This window comes from Vulpes vulpes, chromosome 1 (assembly GCF_048418805.1).
Source record: "Vulpes vulpes isolate BD-2025 chromosome 1, VulVul3, whole genome shotgun sequence".
Lineage (NCBI taxonomy): Eukaryota > Metazoa > Chordata > Mammalia > Carnivora > Canidae > Vulpes > Vulpes vulpes.
In genome coordinates, this window is record NC_132780.1 from 132,604,775 (window position 1) to 132,624,042 (window position 19,268).

The 19,268-nt window shown below is 50.3% G+C and overlaps 1 protein-coding gene across 5 annotated transcripts in view; it reads left to right on the top strand.

Moving 5' to 3' along the window:
* Positions 1–1,441: 1,441 nt before the first annotated feature.
* The window catches only part of PACSIN1 (protein kinase C and casein kinase substrate in neurons 1), a 57,945-nt gene continuing 40,118 nt past the window's right edge, over positions 1,442–19,268 (top strand). For 2 of the 5 annotated variants that reach the window (XM_072730430.1, XM_072730421.1), the window contains exons 1-2: positions 2,149–2,271; positions 7,410–7,537. The gene's annotated coding sequence lies outside the window, so the exon portion shown is untranslated. Of the gene's footprint in view, positions 1,648–1,965; positions 2,272–7,409; positions 7,538–19,268 lie in introns of those variants that run through there. The other 3 variants (XM_072730410.1, XM_025990768.2, XM_072730415.1) reach the window with 3 other exon arrangements.

Consider the following 19,268-nt stretch of genomic DNA (forward strand, 5'->3'; position numbering starts at 1 on the left):
AGAGAGAGAGAGAGAGAGAGAGAGGCAGAGACACAGGCAGAGGGAGAAGCAGGCTCCATGAGGGAGCCTGACATGGGACCCGATCCCAGGTCTCCAGGATCAGGCCCTGGGCTGAAGTTAGTGCTAAACCACTGAGCCACCCGGGCTGCCCACACACTGAGAAAATTCTAACGGGAATTTTGCAGCGCCATGGAGACCCAAAGGGGAGAGATGTGGGGGTATGTATAGTTAATGATAATAATATATATGATTTATTACATACCTATTATGTTCCAGGCACTAGGCTAGGTGCCTTAAACCCTTTGTCTAATTCCAAAAACTCTGTGAAGCAAGTGTCATTATCATGATGATAAAAACAACAAAATTCTCTGAGTACTTAAGTGCTAAGCAATTCATCTTTATTGTCTTGTGTAACATTCACATGACCTGTGGGACAGGTGCTGTGGTTGTCTCTTTTTCCAAATGAGGGAATTGAGGCATAGATCACTGTAGTAAGTTGTCACACAGCTATTAAGGAGGCTGAACCTCAGAGGGATTCAACAATATGTCCTTTTTTACCCAGCAAACAAACAACCGAGTGAAGTCTGTTTTCTCCTCCACAAGTTCAACACATTTCCTCCTGGCAATGGGAAATTCCAGGTTGACAGAAGGCGACTGGGGTGGCAAAGATGGTGAGATTTCATCAGCTCCAGACATGAGCACATCCCTTACATGGAGGGGGTCCAGCCTGCTCCGGGACCCCAGCCCAGCCACCTGCCAAATGTCTCCTGGCTTTGCTGACCCGTCTCAGTAATCCTTCGTTGCCTCTCCCCCCATCTGGCTCATCAGAATCCCAGCACACTCATTAGAAGGCTGCCTCCTCCAGGAAGCCTTTCTGGATGGCCCTAAACCAGAGCCCTTTGACCTTCTGTGGGACATTGTCCACTGGCTTTGGCTGTCCCCCTCATCCTTGGTGTAGGTACTGTCGTCTGGCCTCCCTAACTAGGTGTTGAGTTCCTCTAGGCTCTAACACCTACCATGCACTCAGTGCTCAGAGAATTCCAATTGAATGAATAAACTCTGCTCTTCAGCCTTCCCCTGGATCACTGGGGTCATGAATTTTGGTGCTATGGTGAGGATGGGTGGGAGGGGGATAACAGGACATATGTGTGACCAGCCCAGGTGTACAACAGAGGGTGGTGAGGTCTGTGGCAAAGGAGAGTTTGGATGCCTAGTGAGGGGCTTACAGTCAAATTCAGCCACCCCTACTCCCCACAAACGTCCCAGATCCAATCGCCCTGTGAACACTCTATCTTTCCCTTTCACTGGCTTTATTTTTCTACTTTGTGCCTACCATCTTACAATATCTCTATCCTATTTATTATATTCAACATTTGTTTTCCGTGACAAATGCGAACTACCTAAGGGCAGAGATTTGCTGTTGTTTCTTTTTTGGGGGGGAGGGGGAGGGTGCTGTTTGCGTTGAATAAATCATCAGCCCCTTGCACGTGTCTGCAGCGGAGAGAGCTGCCCGAGTCCCCCCTGCAGTGTCCAGGCTCCCGGACACACTTGGGGTTCAAGTCAAGAAGAGCGATGGGCCTTAGGGGTCACAGCAAGCCTCCCCGGGAACCCCAAGGAGACGGCCTGGAGTCTGTCTCCCGACAGCAGGTGCGGCAGAAACTAAGGCGCGAGGGTTAGTGGCTGCCCCTGGAGGGTCAACGGGGCACTTCTGGGAGAGCGGATATTGGTGGGGGGAGGACGGGGGTGGGAGAGGCCAGCAACCGACAGACGGACGGTCCGACGGGGCGGGAGGGATGTCCCAGGAGGTGGGAAGGGCGACGAGGGGAGGGGAGTGCCCCCCGCGAGCGCGCCTGCAGGAGGGCTGCGGGCAGGAGGAACGGGGGTGCTCCCGCCACCCGCCCGGCCCCGCAGAGCCCGGGAGCCCCGCCCGAGCGCCCCAGGGGGCGGCCCGAGACCCGGGGAGCCGCCCCCCCCGCCGGGTGCCGCTAAGCCGGGCGCTGCCTCCTCAGCAGCGCGGCCTTCCCCCGCGCGGGCACCGCGCCGCCCTGCGCCTGCTGCCATTGGCTCGCTAAAAATGCCTCTAATCTGCGCGCATCTGTGCACGCCCCCCCGCCTCTGACCTTCCTCCTCCCCGCAGCCCCGCGCGCCGGGGAGACGCGGCGGCGGCGGCGGCGGCGGCGGCGGCGGCGCAGCTTCCTCTTCCCCCGGGAAGTCGTCCGGGCTTGAGGCCGCCCCGGACGCGCAGCTCCGCCCAGGCGCTGCTGCCCGCAGGTAGGGGTCGGGCCCGGGGGCGGGGGCATCACCCGGGCGGTGCCAGGAGGCCCCTGCGCCGGGCCCCGCGGGCAGGCAGCTGGCGGCGGAGGCCTTACCCGGGAAGCGCAGGGCATCGGGGCCTTGGGAGCTGGGACCCAGGCCCGGGGATCCCGAGGCCCTGCCTGGGGCGGGCTGGTCTCCGCGGGGGGTGGGCTCGTGCCCGCTGGCTGCGTCGGCTGTGTGGACCGGAGTGGGCCGAGAGAGGCGCAGCAGCGGAGGCGCCCCGTGCTCCGTCCCTCCGCCCCCCCCCCCCCCCCGCGGCCGGCGCGGAGGGGGGGATGCTACCCAGCCTGCGAAGACGCCGAAGCCGGGGTCTTCCCGACGCTCTCTTCCCCATCCCCCAGGCCACTTGCTGCCCGTCGGAACTACCTCTCCGTCTTCTTTTTGCCTTAGGAGGGCGTGAAAATATTAAAAGGTCATCAGGGTGTGAGGGCCGCAGTGGCAGACCCCAGAGCTTGGCCAGACCCGGCCTCAAGCCCCACCCACCCCCGCCCCCACAGCCCAGCTCTGCACCCCACGTGCAGTGACACATGTGGCCGCTTTTCTCTGGGCATAACCATAAATAACCCACATTGCCCTGGCTGTGGCACAGCCGAGGTGCAAACAGAATTGTCTGTCCATGATTTTGGAGGTTCTGGCCTTTACCCACCTGACCTTCCCATCACATGCAAATCACCGCTCACAACCTACCCCCCCCCCCCCCCCCGCAGGATGCTTCCTGATGCTCCGGTGAAATCCCTGCCTGCCTCCTGCCCTGCATTCTCCCACCTAGTCTCCTTGTGGTTTAGTTATTTATGGCGCGTCTGTCACCCTCTAGACCAGAAGTGCCTTCGGGGTAGGAATCTGTTTGATTCATTTCTGTCATTGACTGTGCGCCTGGCCAGGGTCTGGCACCAAGTAAATGTTTGTGGAATGAGTGAATGAATGGGTTTGAAGTATGGGAGATAGCTGGCAACCTGCAGATGGGGAGTGAGTCTCCTCTTGAGCTTTCTTTCCATCCCCCGGAAGGAGAGCCACCAAAGTCAGACAGTCCCCTTTTGGCCCTTCCTGGTCTTGCAGCTGATGGCTACTATGGCATTTGGAGATAAAAGGCACAGTCCCAGTGGCTCTAAGAGGGTCTTTTGGGCTCCTTGTTTGAGTGCCCTGGTCTAAGCCAAACTTGGGGAAGGTCCCAGTGAAGGTCTGGCTTAACCTCCTGCCCTTGAGTGGGCACTTTCCTCTTGGGGTGCTCAGCTCAGATCATGGGAAAGTCCTGGTCAGCATCAAGGAGTCTGGGAAGGCCCCAGCCAGGCCATCCTCAGCTTCCAGGGTCCTCATAGAGAGCTCAGAGCAAATCTCATGATTCCATGTGTGGAGGAGGAACCCAGGCCAGAAGAAGAAGAAGCCAAAGGTCCAGGGGTCTGCGACAGATGTGGACCTTCAGCACCTTGTTGCTCCTTTGACAGCCATGCTGATAAGACATCTGCAATTTGTTCTTGTCCTGGCCTTACAGAGGGGGAGACTGAGGCCCAGGGAAGCTTAGCAGCAGAGCCAGGGGTGGCACTCAATTCCTGCCTCCAAGTCCAGTGCTTTCTCCATGGGGCCCCAGGGAGCTAAGGTGAGGCCCCGGTGCCAGGTCAGAATGTGATCGTTGTAGAACCAGAGGTTCCCGGTCTTTGGCTCTGTCTTGACCTCTAGTAATGGAAAGAGTAAGAGAATATGGAAGGGGTGCTTCAGGGGTAAGAGAATATGGGAGGGGTGCTTCAGGGATAGGGGGAGACAAGTGGAGAATGAGTTAGTCAGTGCCTGCAGGGGGTTGGCCCTGGGGGGGTCCCCAGAAGAGGGTGCAGTAACAGCAGTAAAAACTAACAGCACAAGGCATTTGTCATGTGCCAGGTCCTGTCCCAACTATAATTCATTCAGTCCTCACCGTAGCTTGAAGTAGATACCGTTATCATTCCTATTTTGAGAAATGAGACTGAGGCACAGAGAGGTTATCTGTCCAAGATCACACAGTTTGGAAGTGGAGGAGCTGGGATTTGAACCTCAGCTCCTGAGTCCAGGCTCTTAGCCTGTATTCCCTATTGCCAGAGCAAGAGGGCTATGGAGCTGACTGATGGGGGCTTGCTGTCTCCTTGGAGACACGGGTTTCAGGCACTCCGTGGCTGAAGTTCACGCAGGGTGGGTGGGATGTGCATGACTGTGACTGTGTGTTGGGGCTGCTGAGAATAAGAATCCAGTAAGCAGCAAGTGTGACCTTCATAGGATGCACACCTGACCCGGTGTCAGTCCCCTGCCCTACATCCTTCAATGGCTCTCCACTGCCCTGAGGACTAAAGGCAGTCTCCTTAATGTGGCACTTTTGTCCTCCCCAAGTCTGGGTTTCCTCCTTCTCTTCACCCTCCCTCTGCCTTCCAGCTGCTCTGAACTGCTCTCAGTTCCTCAAGAAAGTCATGCTTCTTTTACCTGCACGCCTGCTCACAGGCTCTTCCCCCACGAGAACATTCTTGTCCTCTTCCCTCCACATTCCTTCTCACCCTGGAGTTGGGGTGGCTGAGACTTCTGTTCCTCCCAGAAGCTTCCCGACTTGGGCATCCTGCTCACCACCCCTCATGCGGTGCCCTCTGGGGCGCTGGGTTTGTTACTCCATCTTCCCACTGCAAGGCTGTGAAGTCCAAGGGGCAAGGTCTGTGCTCTGTCCCTGGTGTCTCCAGTGCCTGGGACCATGTAGCCCTAGGTCACTTGTAGAATGAATGAGTGCATATGGGTCCCTCACATCACCAACCTCAGGACACAGAAAGCATTTTTCTTCTCCCCACGGGAATTGGGGAAACCACTCATAAATTTGCATAACCCCCCTCTGCTGCCCCCCAACAAGGATAGGCTGGTGGTAGAAAGCCCTCACTGGAGAAGTGAAACCGCCTGTGGACCTGGTGGACAGGTGGGAGAGGTCAGTGATCTGCGGAAGAGTCCTCCCCAGGGGAACAGGTGGAGGGATGGGGTAGGAGTGAGTGTGCCAGGTGGAGGAGGGATGCTTGGTTTGGTCTTACACTTTTCTGAAGTTTAAAAACAAAAAAACCTCTTATTTTCTTATGACCAAAGGAATATGTGCTTGCGGTGGAGAATTGAGAAAGTACTAGAAAGCCAAACAAATCCATTAGCCTGTATGTGCCGCACCCACCTGATGTAGGCACTTGGTGGCTGGTTTCCAGCCAGGGGCAGCAGACTAGGGCAGGGAACCGGCAGTGGCGGGCGGGGAAGGGGGGAATCGGGGGACTGAACACAGGTGGGGTAGAAAGTGGAAGGGGGGCATTAGTGGGCAGGTGGGACAGGGAAGGGAGCAGGCAGGACAGGATGAAGGAAGAAATGGGCAACCCCAGGGATCCAGGTGTGCTCTGGAGCTAGAGTCACCATTTTTTTTTAAAAGATTTTATTTTATTTATTCATGAGAGACACAGAGAGAGGCAGAGACACAGGCAGAGGGAGAAGCAGGCTCCCTGTGGGGAACCCAATTGCGGGACTCGATCCTAGAACCCCGGGATCAGGAGCTGGCCCGAAGGCAGACACTCGGCCACTGAGCCAACCAGGCATCCCTGGCGTCACCCTTTAGAGCTGAACTTGGATCTGTCAGGGGTCTAGACCTAAGCAGCCAACAGGTGCTGGGTAGGGGGCAGGGTTGCCCTTAAGCAGGTGGCCCTATATTGGCAGCAGTGCCTGGAGGCTGCCACCTGACAGTCCTGTGCCCCACATCACCCCCAGCAGCCGGGGTGAGAGGTGGTGTTTACCCCCGGAAAGGACAGATGGGTTCCTGCATGATGGGCCAGGGGAGAAGATGAGCAGGAACCCGCTGGCTCTGAGGGGATGGGAACACCAGTGTCAGGGAAGTTAGTGGGGCCATCTCCGGGTGGGGGTGTACTGTGGGGGTGGGGGTAGTTCCTCTGGAGACTTCTCCGCCATGAGGGGCAGCAGGCTGCCTGATGGCTGGGCAGGCAGAGGAAGCCTCGGCTGCTATTTAAAAAACACTTGATATTAAAATGCTGGGTGGGGGCTGCATTAAGCTTAGAGGATAAAATCCAGGATACCCAGTTAAATTGGACCTCCAGATAAACAACAAATTTGTTTAGCGGGAGCCTGTCCTCAATATTGCATGCAACATCCTTGCACTAAGAATTTTATTTGTTGCTTATCTGAAAGTCACATTTTTTTTTTTTTTTTGAAAGTCACATTTAAGTAGGTGTCCTTGGGATCCCTGGGTGGCGCAGCGGTTTGGTGCCTGCCTTTGGCCCAGGCTGCGATCCTGGAGACCCGGGATCGAGTCCCACGTTGGACTCCCGGTGCGTGGAGCCTGCTTCTCCCTCTGCCTGTGTCTCTGCCTCTCTCTCTCTCTCTCTCTCTCTGTGTGACTCTCATAAATAAATAAAAAATTTAAAACAATAAGTAGGTGTCCTTTATTTTAAGTTGCTAAATCTGGAGGGGGAGGGGGGCAGTGTAGAGGTTCTAATTCTCTCTTCTTTTGTATTGTGGGAGGGGTCAGTGGATACTTGCTTAGAGTTGACAGTTAAAAAAAATTAACATGTCCATCTTTTTTTTTTTAAAGATTTTATTTATTTATTCATAGACACACACAGAGAGAGGCAGAGACACAGGCAGAAGGAGAGGGAGAAGCAGGCTCCATGCAGGAAGCCTGATGTGGGACTCGATCCCAGGTCTCCAGAATCACACCCCAGGCTGCAGGCAGTGCCAAACCGCTGCGCCACCAGGGCTGCCCAATATGTCCATCTTTGAAGTCAATGAAATATTTCAAATTTTGCATATGTAACCTGTTTGTTGTCTAGAGAATGATGCCTTACTTGTGGATTTGGGTTCCCTAGGGCCATTCAGAAATGATAAAGGATACATCCTCTCATTTATTCAAGAGGGACAGGAAATTTGAGGATCCAGGGTGGAGTCCCTAAAGAATGTTAATTCATTCAAGAAATAGATATCTGTATCATAAGAAAGCTCTTATGTGGCAGAGGGTGTGACAAACTGGAACTCCCTGTCAGCCGGGAAAGTAGGTTGGCACTGCCTTTCTGGCAATAGTTATCAAAGTTCTGACCTGGCAGTTTCTTTCACAGGTTCCAGGGTGCAGAGACAGCGGAGTGGAAATGGTCAGTGCAGCAGAGCTACATGCCCAACGGGAGGGACAGAGTTAGGACCTCTCCAGCCAGTGGGATTTTGAGCAGCTGTTCAATTATTTCATTTGGTCAGTGAATCTCCACTGCATGTCTCCTGTGTGCCAGGCACTGTTTTAGATGCTTTAGGGATGCTGAGAGAGAAGAACAGATGGTCAGAATGTATGGGCAAGTGAAGGCAAGTGACTTTGTGGGATGATGTATTTCGTCTGATCCCATTTTAAAAATGTACGCATGTATCTCTGTGTTCCTATTGCATAAACATGTTCAGAAGACTAGACTGTATACTCAGGTGTTTTTTGAACTGACCTCTGGGGACAGGTAACAGGAGGCTCCGTGCCAGGCAGGATGGAAATGTTTCCTTTTTCTTTCGGCCAGCCTGTGCTGTTTAATTTTATTTATTTTATATATTTTTTAAGATTTTATTTATTTGTTTGAAAGATGGGGAGAGAGGGACAGAGTGGGAGAGAGAATGAGGGGGGTTTGGGGTAGGCAGAGGGAGAGGGAAAAGCAGACTCCCTGCTGATGTGGGGCTCGATCCCAGGACTTTGGGATCATGACCTGAGCCAAAGGCAGACACCTAACCGCTTAACCATCTGAGCCACCCAGCATCCCGCTGTTTGCATTTTATAGAACGAATATCACTCCTCATAAAAACATAATTAATATTATGCGTGATAATATCTTCTTAGGAATCTTTAAAAAAGTGAGCATTTAGGGCAGCCCCGGTGGCTCAGCGGTTTAGCGCCACCTTCAGCCCAGGGCGTGATCCTGGAGACCCAGGATCGAGTCCCACATCGGGCTTCCTGCATCGAGCCTGCTTCTCCCTCTGCCTGTGTCTCTGCCTCTCTCTCCTTCTGTGTCTCTCATGAATAAATAAATAAATAAATAAATAAAATTTTTTTAAAAAAAGTGAGCATTTAAATTGCATTCCCCTTAGTTTGATGGCATCTGAGTCAGATGGGCTTACATTTTTATTTGTGGCTAGTTTTGAACTGGTCCCTGCATGGGTGTCTTTCTCTTCTCTTTCTTCACGTCCTCATCGTGGGTGGATGAGACCCGGTTGGGTGGGCATGTGGGTAAGGTAAGTCTGGGTACCAGGAAGGCAGAAGGAGCATCGTAGAAGCCAAGTCTCCATGAAAGTGGTGATTGGCACCCGCAGCGTGTAAGCTGTCTTGGCAGGGGGCAGGGGACACGAAGGTGGGAGGTGGGCCCTGGACAGCAATGCCAGGGATGCCCCACGGGGCGGGGGCCTGAGGTCCACTGTCGTGTGGCAGGCACTGTTTTGTTTATCCATACTGATGAACTCATTTAGTTTTCCTCAGTCACCTTACAAGGTCATCCCCATTTTACAGATGTGGAAAATGAGGTTAAGTGACTTGCCTGAGCTCACAGTGCAAGTGGCTGAGGCAGGATTCACACCCATGTGATCTGGATCCAGAGAGACTTTGCTGTTTTTAAATTCTTTTTAAAAGATTTTAGTTATTTATTTGAATGGGGGGACGAGGGGCAGAGGGAGAGGGAGAGAGAATCCTAAGCAGACACCTCTCTGAGCACAGAGCCTGAGTCGGGACTGGATCCCAGGACAATGAGATTGTGATCTGAGCTGAAACCAAGAATTGGATGCTTCACCGACTGAGCCACCCAGGCACCCCCAGAGGCTCTGCTCTTAACTTCTATGCCGCGGCTCGTCTTGTTAGGGAGGGAAGATAGGCATGCTCCTGAAGGCTGAGGGTGCTTGGCCATGGAAGGTCTTCTGCAGGAGGTGGATCTTGAAGGGAAGGATGGTAGATTCAGAGAGGTGGAAGGTGCCTTCCAGGCAAAGTGACAGCAGGGACAGAGATGTAAAGGAGCGCGGGAGCTGGTTGTATGTAGGGGCTGGGGAGGAAATGAGCACAGGAATCTGAGGGAGGAAGTGAGAGTAGAGGCTAGTGGAACATGTGGCAAATATTTTAAACCATTGGCCTCCTCATTGGACTCTCTGGAACAGATGGCCCAACCCCTCAGCCCTCTTCTGCTCTGCTTGGTCCTCCCCAGGGGCGAGGTACCCTATTCCTCACCTGCCTGGGTCTAGCCTTGACTGACCACTGGAGGACAAGAGAGACAGCTGAGGCAGGGGAGGAGCATGGGCTTGGGAGCAGGGGGATGAGGGGGTGGTGCAGACGAGGTGCTGGCCCTCACACCCACTCGTGGAGGGACCTTGGGCCATTCAGCATCTTTCCTGGGACTCAGTTTCCTCTTCTGTTCTTTATTTTTAAGCTTTCTATTATGGCAAAATATAAGCATTTCCAGAAGTAGAGAGAATAGGATAGTGTACCACTATGTATCCATTGCTCAGCTTCAACTCATGGCCAGTTTCATGTCATTTCTGCCCCCTTCCCCAATTCAGACCAAATCCCAGACGTCATTTCATCACAAATACATCAAGATGTGTCTCAAAACAATAAGGATTTCTGACATAATCGCAATGCCATTATTCCACCTGAGAAGAAACTATTCCTTTATATTGTCACATACCCACCGAGTGTTCATGTCCCCAGTTGTTACAAACATGTCTTTGTTTTGTTTTCATACTTAGTTTGACTCAGGATCCAAATAAGGGCCACATACTTTGGTTGATATGTATCTAAGTCTCTCTTGATCTGTGGTTTCCCTCTTCATCTTTTCTTCTGTCCTCGACAGTTGATCTACTGGAGAAACCAGCTTGTTTGTCCTGAGAATTTCCTGTAGTCTGGATTTTGTTGATTGCATCCCGGATCCCTGTGGTGTAGTTTAACATGTCCCTCTGTCCCCTGGCAGGGGACTAAATTGGGTAGTTGGGTGCATCTGTCTTCTGACTCCTCATCATCCAGTCATCAGTAAACCCTCCTGACTTTACCTTCATGACGCCCAGAATCTGACCACCTCTCACCACGTCCATTGCTACCCCCAACCCCCGCTTCTGAGTCTCCACTCTAGCTTCCCTGCATTATTGCAGTAATGGTCTTCCGGCCTCCCTCCTTGTCCTAGCAGCCAAAGAGACCCTTTTAAAACCTAAATCAGGGCACCTAGGTGGCTCAGCAGTTGAGTGGTCCTGGGATCGAGTCACATAGGGGAAGCCCACTTCTCCCTCTGCCTATGTCTCTCATAATAAAATCTTAAAAAAAAAAAAAATCCGATCCCATCCCTCCTCTGCCCAAAATTTCAATGACTCCTTCTTCTTTGGAATAAAACTCAAAGTTCTATAAAAAGTCCTGTGACAGCCTACAAGCCCCTGTGTGATCTGGCTGCGTAGTACCTCTAACCGCATCTCGCACCATTCCTTCCTCACTGGGATGAGGATGTATTGGATATCCTCTTGCCTCAGGGCCTTTGCACTGTTACTCCCTGTGCCTGGCTGGTCAGCATGGCTCGTGATGTTCACATTCCTACCCATGTCACCTCTTTGGAGAGGCCTTCCCAGAGCATCTCATCTAAAATAGCGGCCCTTGCACCCCCGCCCAGGCTTTAGCTTCCTTCCTGGCATTTGCCCATCCTTGGTGTTAAAATATTGTTGCCTTCCCCTCTTTTTCCCCTACCCGCCTGTGAGCTCCCAGGAGGGCAGGGCAGCATGACTGCCCATAGACCAGGCTTCCTCTCCCACTTGCGTGGCTCCAGTCAGCTCCTCTCTTTTCAGCATTTCCTGGAAAATAAAACAATGCTTCAGAGTTTATAAAATACTTCCTGTCCTAGGTCAGACACCAGGAAGTCTGACCTAAGACAAGGATTCCTGGGCAAGTGATTTACTACAGGCATGCTCACAGAGCGGAGGGAGGGTATCTGCCCGGTAGGGCAGGGAAGGTGTGCTGTGGGGTGCTTGAGAGGGGGCCGGGGATGGGGCTGGGGCCAGGCCTCTCTACCCCTTTACCAGGCAGTCATTGGGGGGAAGACATCACCTCCCAGGCGTCTTGAGTGAGACTGCTCACCTAGAAACCTGGGGAGACTCTCAGGAGAAGGGGCCACGGTACAGGGTATCTGGCACCCCTCCTCCACTTTCTTTGTATCTGTTTGCTGCCCTGAGCCCAGCCATCAACTGCCAGGAGGTATTTATTTATTTATTCATTCTTTTTTTAAAAAAAAAAAAAAGATTTTATTTACTTATTTGAGAGAGAGAGCGCGCGCTAGCATAAGTGGGGGAAGACAGGGAGAAGCAGGCTCCCCATGGAGCAGGGAGCGGGACATGGGACTTGGTCCCAGGACCCCGTGATCATGACCTGAGCCGAAGGCAGATGCTTCACTGACTGAGCCTCCCAGGTGCCAGAGGGAGGTATTTATTAATGACCACTTTTCTTGTGTGATAGGTGAAGAAGCCCAGGTTTGAGGGCAGGATGGTGGAATGACTGGCCTGGGGTGGCATAGCCAAGTAGGCACAGACCTGGGATGTGCATGCAGATTCTTCCTTGGGACCCTCTAGTGGCTGCTGGTTCTTGATATTCCTCTTGATGAAGTTTGGAATATAGGTGAGGTCTGGTGGGGTGAGGTCTGGAGCCGACGACCAAGAAAGAATTCCTGAGATGTCTTTGGTGCAAAATGGTGGTTTTATTAAAGCAGGGGGACAGAACCCATGGACAGGAAGAGCTGCTGCCCCGAGCCCGTGAAGGGTGGCTGATTATATTCCTGGGAGTTGGGAGGTAGTTAGGGATAGGGTAAGTGTCTAAGGGATTTTGGAAACAAGGTTTCCAGGACCTTGAGGGGGCCAGCTGTTGTTGGGAAAAGGTCACTTATTACCATCTAATAAAACCTGAGGGGCAGCCCTGATGGCTCAGCAGTTTAGCACCACCTTCAGCCCAGGACATGATCCTGGAGATCAGGGATCAAGTCCCATGTCGGGCTCCCTGCATGAGGCCGGCTTCTTATACCTGTGTCTCTGTCTCTCTCTGTGTGTCTCTCATGAATAAATAAATAAAATCTTAAAAAAAAAAAAAAAAACCTGAGTCATGAGACCTTCAGATATATTTGGGTGGGCCAGGTGCTTGGGGGATGATTGCCAACATGTATCTTGGGGGTTTATTCTTATTTATTTATTTTTAAAGATTTTATTTATTCATGAGACACACACACACACACACACACAGAGAGAGAGAGAGAGAGAGAGAGAGAGAGAATGAGAGAGGCAGAGACACAGGCAGAGGGAGAAGCAGGCCCCATGCAGGAAACCCAATGTGGGACTTGATCCCAGGTCTCCAGGATCAGGTTCTAGGCTGAAGGCGGTGCTAAACCGTTGAGCCACCCGGGCTGCCCCTGGAGGTTTAGAGATAAAGGAATTTTTATATGTTTAACATATAAAAATATATCCTGTAGGCTTACAGGATCCTGGGGGTCGGGCTGAGATTGCCTTTAGTTCTTAGCAAAGTATGAACATCGAGGCAGCTGAGTCCGTAGAGGAAGGTCCCTTTGCCTGTTTCAAGGACATGTCAATGTGCTGCCCCAGGCTTGTGCTTTGTCCTTAGCTAGCTGTCTGTTCCCTATCACTCTCATTCATTCAGCAAATAGGTATCCAGTACTGGGTACCATATTGACCTGAGTGCTGGCCATTTGTGGCGAGTGAGCCCCCTTCCTGTCTGGGGATGGGTCCATCTACACCCTTTTTACCCCAGAGGAGCCCTAAGTTCCAATTTCCAGAATGAAAACATGTGACAGCTGTCGAGCCCTTGTTGTGTGCTGGACACTGTGCTAGACTCCTCTTGTGGAATAACATGCCTCAGCTTCACAGCACCCCATGCAGAGGGGCATGAGGCTGAGGCTGCAGAGGGGCTTAAGGCTTTGGGCCAGGGTCTCCAGCAAATGTGTGATAGAACTGGGATTCACACTAGGTCTGAACATGGCTTTCCCCACATCCACCTCCCCTCCCCGGCCCCACCCACAGCAGGCTATCTGGTGTCACCTCTATCAGCAGCTCCATCGGAGACCAGGCTGCTACCCTCTCCTGCTCCCCAAGTGTTGGGTGACCAGTTGCCATCTCACCTGCCCCACTTGGACAGGCCCCAGATAGGGCACCTCTGATGGGTGCTCTCCCCCACCCTACTGGGCCCTGGATTCTTGCCCCCGCCTACTCCCCCAGTCCCTTTGTCATGACCCTGACTGGCTGGGTGGGCCCTTGGGCCAGCCCCAGGTGGCCTGAGCATTGGGGCCCCCTCCCACTTGCACCAACTGGCCTGGAAAGCTGCAAAGCTGGCTTGGCCTGGGTGTCCCTGGACAGGGCTGGGGGTGGGGTGGCAAATCACAACGGGCTTCCTTCGTGTCTCATTACTTCCCAAACAGGGTCAAGACAAGCCCAACTGGGAGAAAATAAGTTGCAACACTGGTGCATTAGGTATATAAGGTGAGGGAGGGTCCCCTGTCCTGGCTGCCTTGGTGATGGGGATCTGTGAGTCAGGAGAATGGGGACGGGGCCCCCAACCTGCATCAGCTCCAGATTCCTGAGACCCCCATTCCCCCTATGGCTCTTTTCTATCCTATCCAAGCTGCTGTGGACTATTGCTCAGTTGAGCTGGGTGCTGGAGGCCAGGCTCTTTCCTCAGGCCTCGAGACTCCCTCCAGGGACCACACCAGGAGGGGTCTATGCCCCCCTGGCAAAAACTCCAGGAATATTTGTGCATATTCTGGACATGAAGTAGCAGGCAAAGAAGCACATGCAAAGAAGCCCACTACCCTGTTGGTGTGGCTAATGGGGCAGTTACTATGCTTACAGCCTGGCCTGGATGGCTGGAGAGCTCTGGTCTGCAGGGAAGTGAGGTGCTCACAGCAGCCACAGGGATGCAGGGGAGGTGGGAGCCCCGAGAGCTGTAGCCACCCCACCCTTACTGCAAGTTAATGTCTGATTTCCATCATAGTTTCCTCCTCACCAGATGGTGATTTTCTAATTTGATCATTTTGTTTGCATTAGCTAGACTTCTGTAAAGAACTTTCCCTCTTCGTTCTGAAATGTGGTATGTATAGTAGAATAAAGGCTTGCTTCTTTCCCTTTATCAGTTTCAAAATAAATGAGTTGGTGCTCTAGCAACCTCCAATGGTGACCAGTGAGTATTTTTCCCATTTTAAAATACAAAAGTGTATAAAATAGGTTATGCATTGTAACAAATCAATACAAAGCCAACATCCAAGTCACTAACCCTGGAGGTCAAACCAGAGAATTGCTATAGTTGCAAAAGGCCCCCTTTGCATCCTTCTCCCTCATTGGGCCTCCCAGAGGGACCCATTGTTCTAAATAGTGTTATTAGCTGCTTTGTTTTTGGTTTTACCACCTAAGTATGCATCCAGAATCAAATAGTTCTGTCTTTGAATTTTAATTAATAAAATTACTATCCTTTCATGGCTATTTTTTTTTCAATTAGGATTTGCATTTTCTTTTTACCATGCATCTGGAGTGTTCTTTGTAGCAGTGATTCTTTCATCATTTTCGCCATTGTATAGCGTTTCAGTATGTGAATAGACCGTGATTTAGTTACCCAGGCTAGCATTCACATGCGTCAGGGTGGTTTCTGATTTGTGGCTATTGTGAAAAATGCCACCCTGAACATTCTCTAAATAAACACACTCTGTGTTTCTGTGGGTTACATGCCTAGGAGTGGAATTGCTGGGTCACAGTGTATGTGTGTCTTCACTCTTACTGGATAATGCTAAACTGTTATCCCAAGTGGTCGTACCAGTCCACACGAGTACAGGCCGCGTGCACTGCATCCAGTGCTCTACATTCTCGCAGACCTTGGGGTATTAGCAGACTTTTAAAGTTTTTTTAGATTTTAATTTTTATTATCACTATGGGTTTTTATCAGTTTGATGAGTTTCAGTCCTGTATTCACTACATTGTCCTACCCTTGGCCAGTGGGAGCCTCTTCAACTTGTCTCTGGCATCCTTTTCACACATGTGCACTGGTATTTGGAAATATCCTTGCTTTCTGGAATGCAGATGTTCTAGGCTTCTCAGAGCTGCCATCAGCCATTTCTTCAAGAAGCTCTGGGTCATTTTATATATGTTTTTTTAAAAATTGGGATATAATTTTATACCATAATTTCCCTTTTAAAATGTACAATTCGGTGGCTTTTTGCACATTCATGAAGTTGTGCACTTTTAGAAGTTGCCACTGTCTAGTTCCAGAACATTTCCATCACTCCAGAAAGAAACCCCATGCACTTGAGCACCTACTCCTCCAGGTCTCCTTCCCGAAGCTCCTGGCAAACACCAGGCTACTCTGTCTCTATAAATTTGCCTCTTCTGGATAATTCTTTTATGGCCAGTGGACTCATATGAGACTTTTCTTATTTTTTAAAGATCTCTCTTATTTATTTATTTATTTATTTATTATTTTTTTAAAAAGATTTTATTTATTTATTCATGAGAGACACAGAGAGGCAGAGACACAGAGACAGAGAGAGGCAGAGAGACAGGCAGAGGGAGAAGCAGGCTCTGGGAGCAGAGCCTGATGTGGGAGCCTGATGTGGGACTCGATCCTGGAACTCCAGGATCACACCCTGGACTGAAGACAGGCGCTAAACTGCTGAGCCACCCAGGTGTCCCTCATTTATTTATTTGACAGAGAGACAGAGCACATGAGCAGGGGAAGGGGCAGAGGGAGAGAGAAAGAGAATCCTCAAGCAGGCTCCCAGCTGAGTGCAGAGCCAGATTTGGGGCTCAATCCTGATCAATTATGATCAGGGCTCCAAGATCATGACCTGAGCCACAGGCAGATGTTTAACCGACTGAGCCACCCAGGTGCCCCTCATATAAGACTTCTCTGACTGGCTTCTTTCATTTAGAGTACTGTTTTTAAGGGTCATCTTGTGGTGGCATGGGGCAGGACTTCATTAGTTTTTTGTTTTTTTTTTTTACTTCATTAGTTTTTATGACTGAATAATAATCCATTGTATGGATATACACATTTTGTTTATCCATTTATCCCTTAATGGACATTTGAGTTTTTTTCTACTTTTTGGTTGTTATGAGTGATGCCTCTATGAGCATTTATGTACAAGAGGACATATGCTTTCATTTCTCTTGGATATATACCCAGGTAACAGGGTAAATATACCTTTAACTTTCTGAAGACCAACCAGGTGGTTTCCCAGATGGTGCTAGTTCACATTTCTGCCAGCAGGGTATGAAAGTTCATTTCTCCTCATCCTCCCCAGCACTTTGGATTATCCATCTTTTTGATCGTAACCTTCCTGGAGGGTGTAAAGTGACATCTTATTGTGGTTATGATAGGCATTTTCCAATGACTAATGATGTTGAACATCTCCTCATGTGCTTTTTATGTATCTTTTTTGGAGAAATATCTTTTATGTATCTTCTTTGGAGAAATATCTTTTTACTTCCTTTCCCAACTTTTAATCGGGTATTTTATTTATTTATTCATTCATTCATTCATTCACTCACTCATTCATTTTTAAGGATTTTATTTATTTATTCATGAGAGACACAGAGAGAGACAGAGAAGCAGAGACCCAGGCAGAGGGAAAAGCAGGCTTCATGCAGGGAGCCGACATGGGACTCAATCCTGGGTCTCCAGGATCACACCCTGGGCTGAAGGCAGCACTAAACTGCTGAGCCACCCGGGCTGCCCCTCTCTCTTTTTATTGTTGAGGTTTTTTTTAGAGTTCTTTATATATTCTAGATATGAGACACTTATTATTAAATATATGACTTGCAAATTTTTCCCCTCATTTCTGGGAGTTGTTTTTTCTTTGTGGATTCACTTATTTTTATTTTTAAAAAAGATTTTTAAAATTATTGGAGCACAGAGAAGAGGGAGAAACAGACTCCCCAATGAGCAGGGAGCCTGGTGCAGGGCTCAATCCCAGAACCCTGAGATCATGACCCGAGTTGAAGGTGGATGTTTAACCAACTGAGCCACCCATGCGCCCCTCTCTGGATCCATTTAATGAGGAATGGTAGTTAGAGACTTAGTCTGGGTGTTGGAGGCATTATGCTTTTTGAATTCTAGAAATCAACCTAAGAACCTACCCAGAGCCTCAGAAGCTCTGGGCAGTAGGGCCTTGGGCTGTAGGGAGTAGCCTTGCCTGATCCCCTTGCTTTACAGGGATATTGAGAAGTAGAGGGGGGAGGTGGCTTGCAGGGGCACCCAGCTGCTATGTGGCTAGGGGGCACCAGACTTAGGTCCCCACTTTAGTTCCCATTACTCCTCTTAGGATCCTCATCCTAGCCCAACCTACATCCTCCAAACCCCTAGATTCAGCCATTCTCTTTACTTCGGTGCCTCCAGCTCTGTTTTGTGGCTCTTGGCTTCTCTTCTTTCAAGGAGAAGCTTCTTTGGTTGCCCCAGCCCAGAGGGCTTGTTTGCGATGAACCCCTGTGGCCCCAGGAGGTGGAAGGTTGCATTCTCCAATGCATTGGATGTATTATCAGTGGTCAAATTTGGGAGAAACGAGGTACACCCAAGGTAAAGAGTTTCCTTTATGCAGGACTTATCAGTGCCTTTAACCTATTGTTTATTGTGAATGTGAAAGTATGTAATTGCTGAAATTTAGGAGTAAACTAAGACGTCCTGTAATAGGTGAATGGATAAACAAACTCATATGTCTAGACAATGGTATATGAATCAGGACTCAAAAGAAGTGAGCCATCAAGCCACGAAAGACATGGAGAATCCTTGAAGAAATTAGTGAGAGAAACCAGTCTGAAAAGGCTATATACTTTTTGATTCCAACTATATGACATTCTGGAAAAGACAAAACTTACAGAGACGATAAAAAGATCATGATTGCCAAGGGTTTGGGGAGAGGGAGAAAGGGTTAGAGGGATGGATAGTTGAATGGGTAGGTGGAACACAGGAGATTTTCAGGGCAATGAAATGATCATGTAGGATACCGTAGCAGTGGGTGCATGTCACTATATGTATGTCAAAATCTACAGAATGTACAACGGCAAGAGTGAATCCTAACGTCATCTATGGACTTTGGTTGGTGATGATGTCACTGTTGGTTCATTGACTATAACAAATGTGCCATACTGATGTGATAGTGGTGGTAGGGGAAACGGGGGAGTGGGATATGTGGGAATTCTCTGTATTTTCTGCTCAGTTTTGCTATGAATCTAAAACTGCTCTAAAAAAAAAAAAAACTGCTCTAAAAATAAAGCCTATGAATTAAAAAAAGTAACATCAAGGAGTAATGAGTGTTGCAAAGGAAAAATAAAACAGAAGTAGGGGGCTAGGGAGTGACAGGCTGGCTTTTAGATGGGTTAGGGGACAGAGACATTAGAGACCTAACAGGGCAAGGAAATGAGCCTTGTGGACATCGGGAAGAGTATCCCAGCACAGGGAGGGCACACGCAAAGGCCCTGGGGCAGGAAAGAGCCTGATGTATGTGAGGGACACAGAAAGGACAAAGTGCCTAGAAGGGAGAAGGGGATGGGGGAGTGGCTAGAGGTGAGGGTAAGCAAACAGGCTGGGGCCCTCCATGTTCCACCTACAGGCTGGGCAAGCCCTTGGATCTTGTTCTCAGTGAAATGGTGAGCGACAGGAGGGCTTTGCAGGAGTATGGGAGTATGTGACATGGCAAAATCATATTTATGATTTAACGAGAGGAGTATCTGGCAAATAGGTGGTAAGGCTCAAGGGTGGAAGGTAGACCTGCTAAGAGGCCACACAGTCCTCCAAGTGAGGACTCCATCATATGGTGCTGACCTACTATCTGTGGCAGAGGAGGTGTGGAGTAGCTGGGGATTCTGGGGATAGTTGGAGAGGAGAGTCAGTGGATGTGGGGGCGAGGGAAGGAGAGGAATCCACATCGTTGATTTGAGCACTTGGGTGAACAGCGATGTCA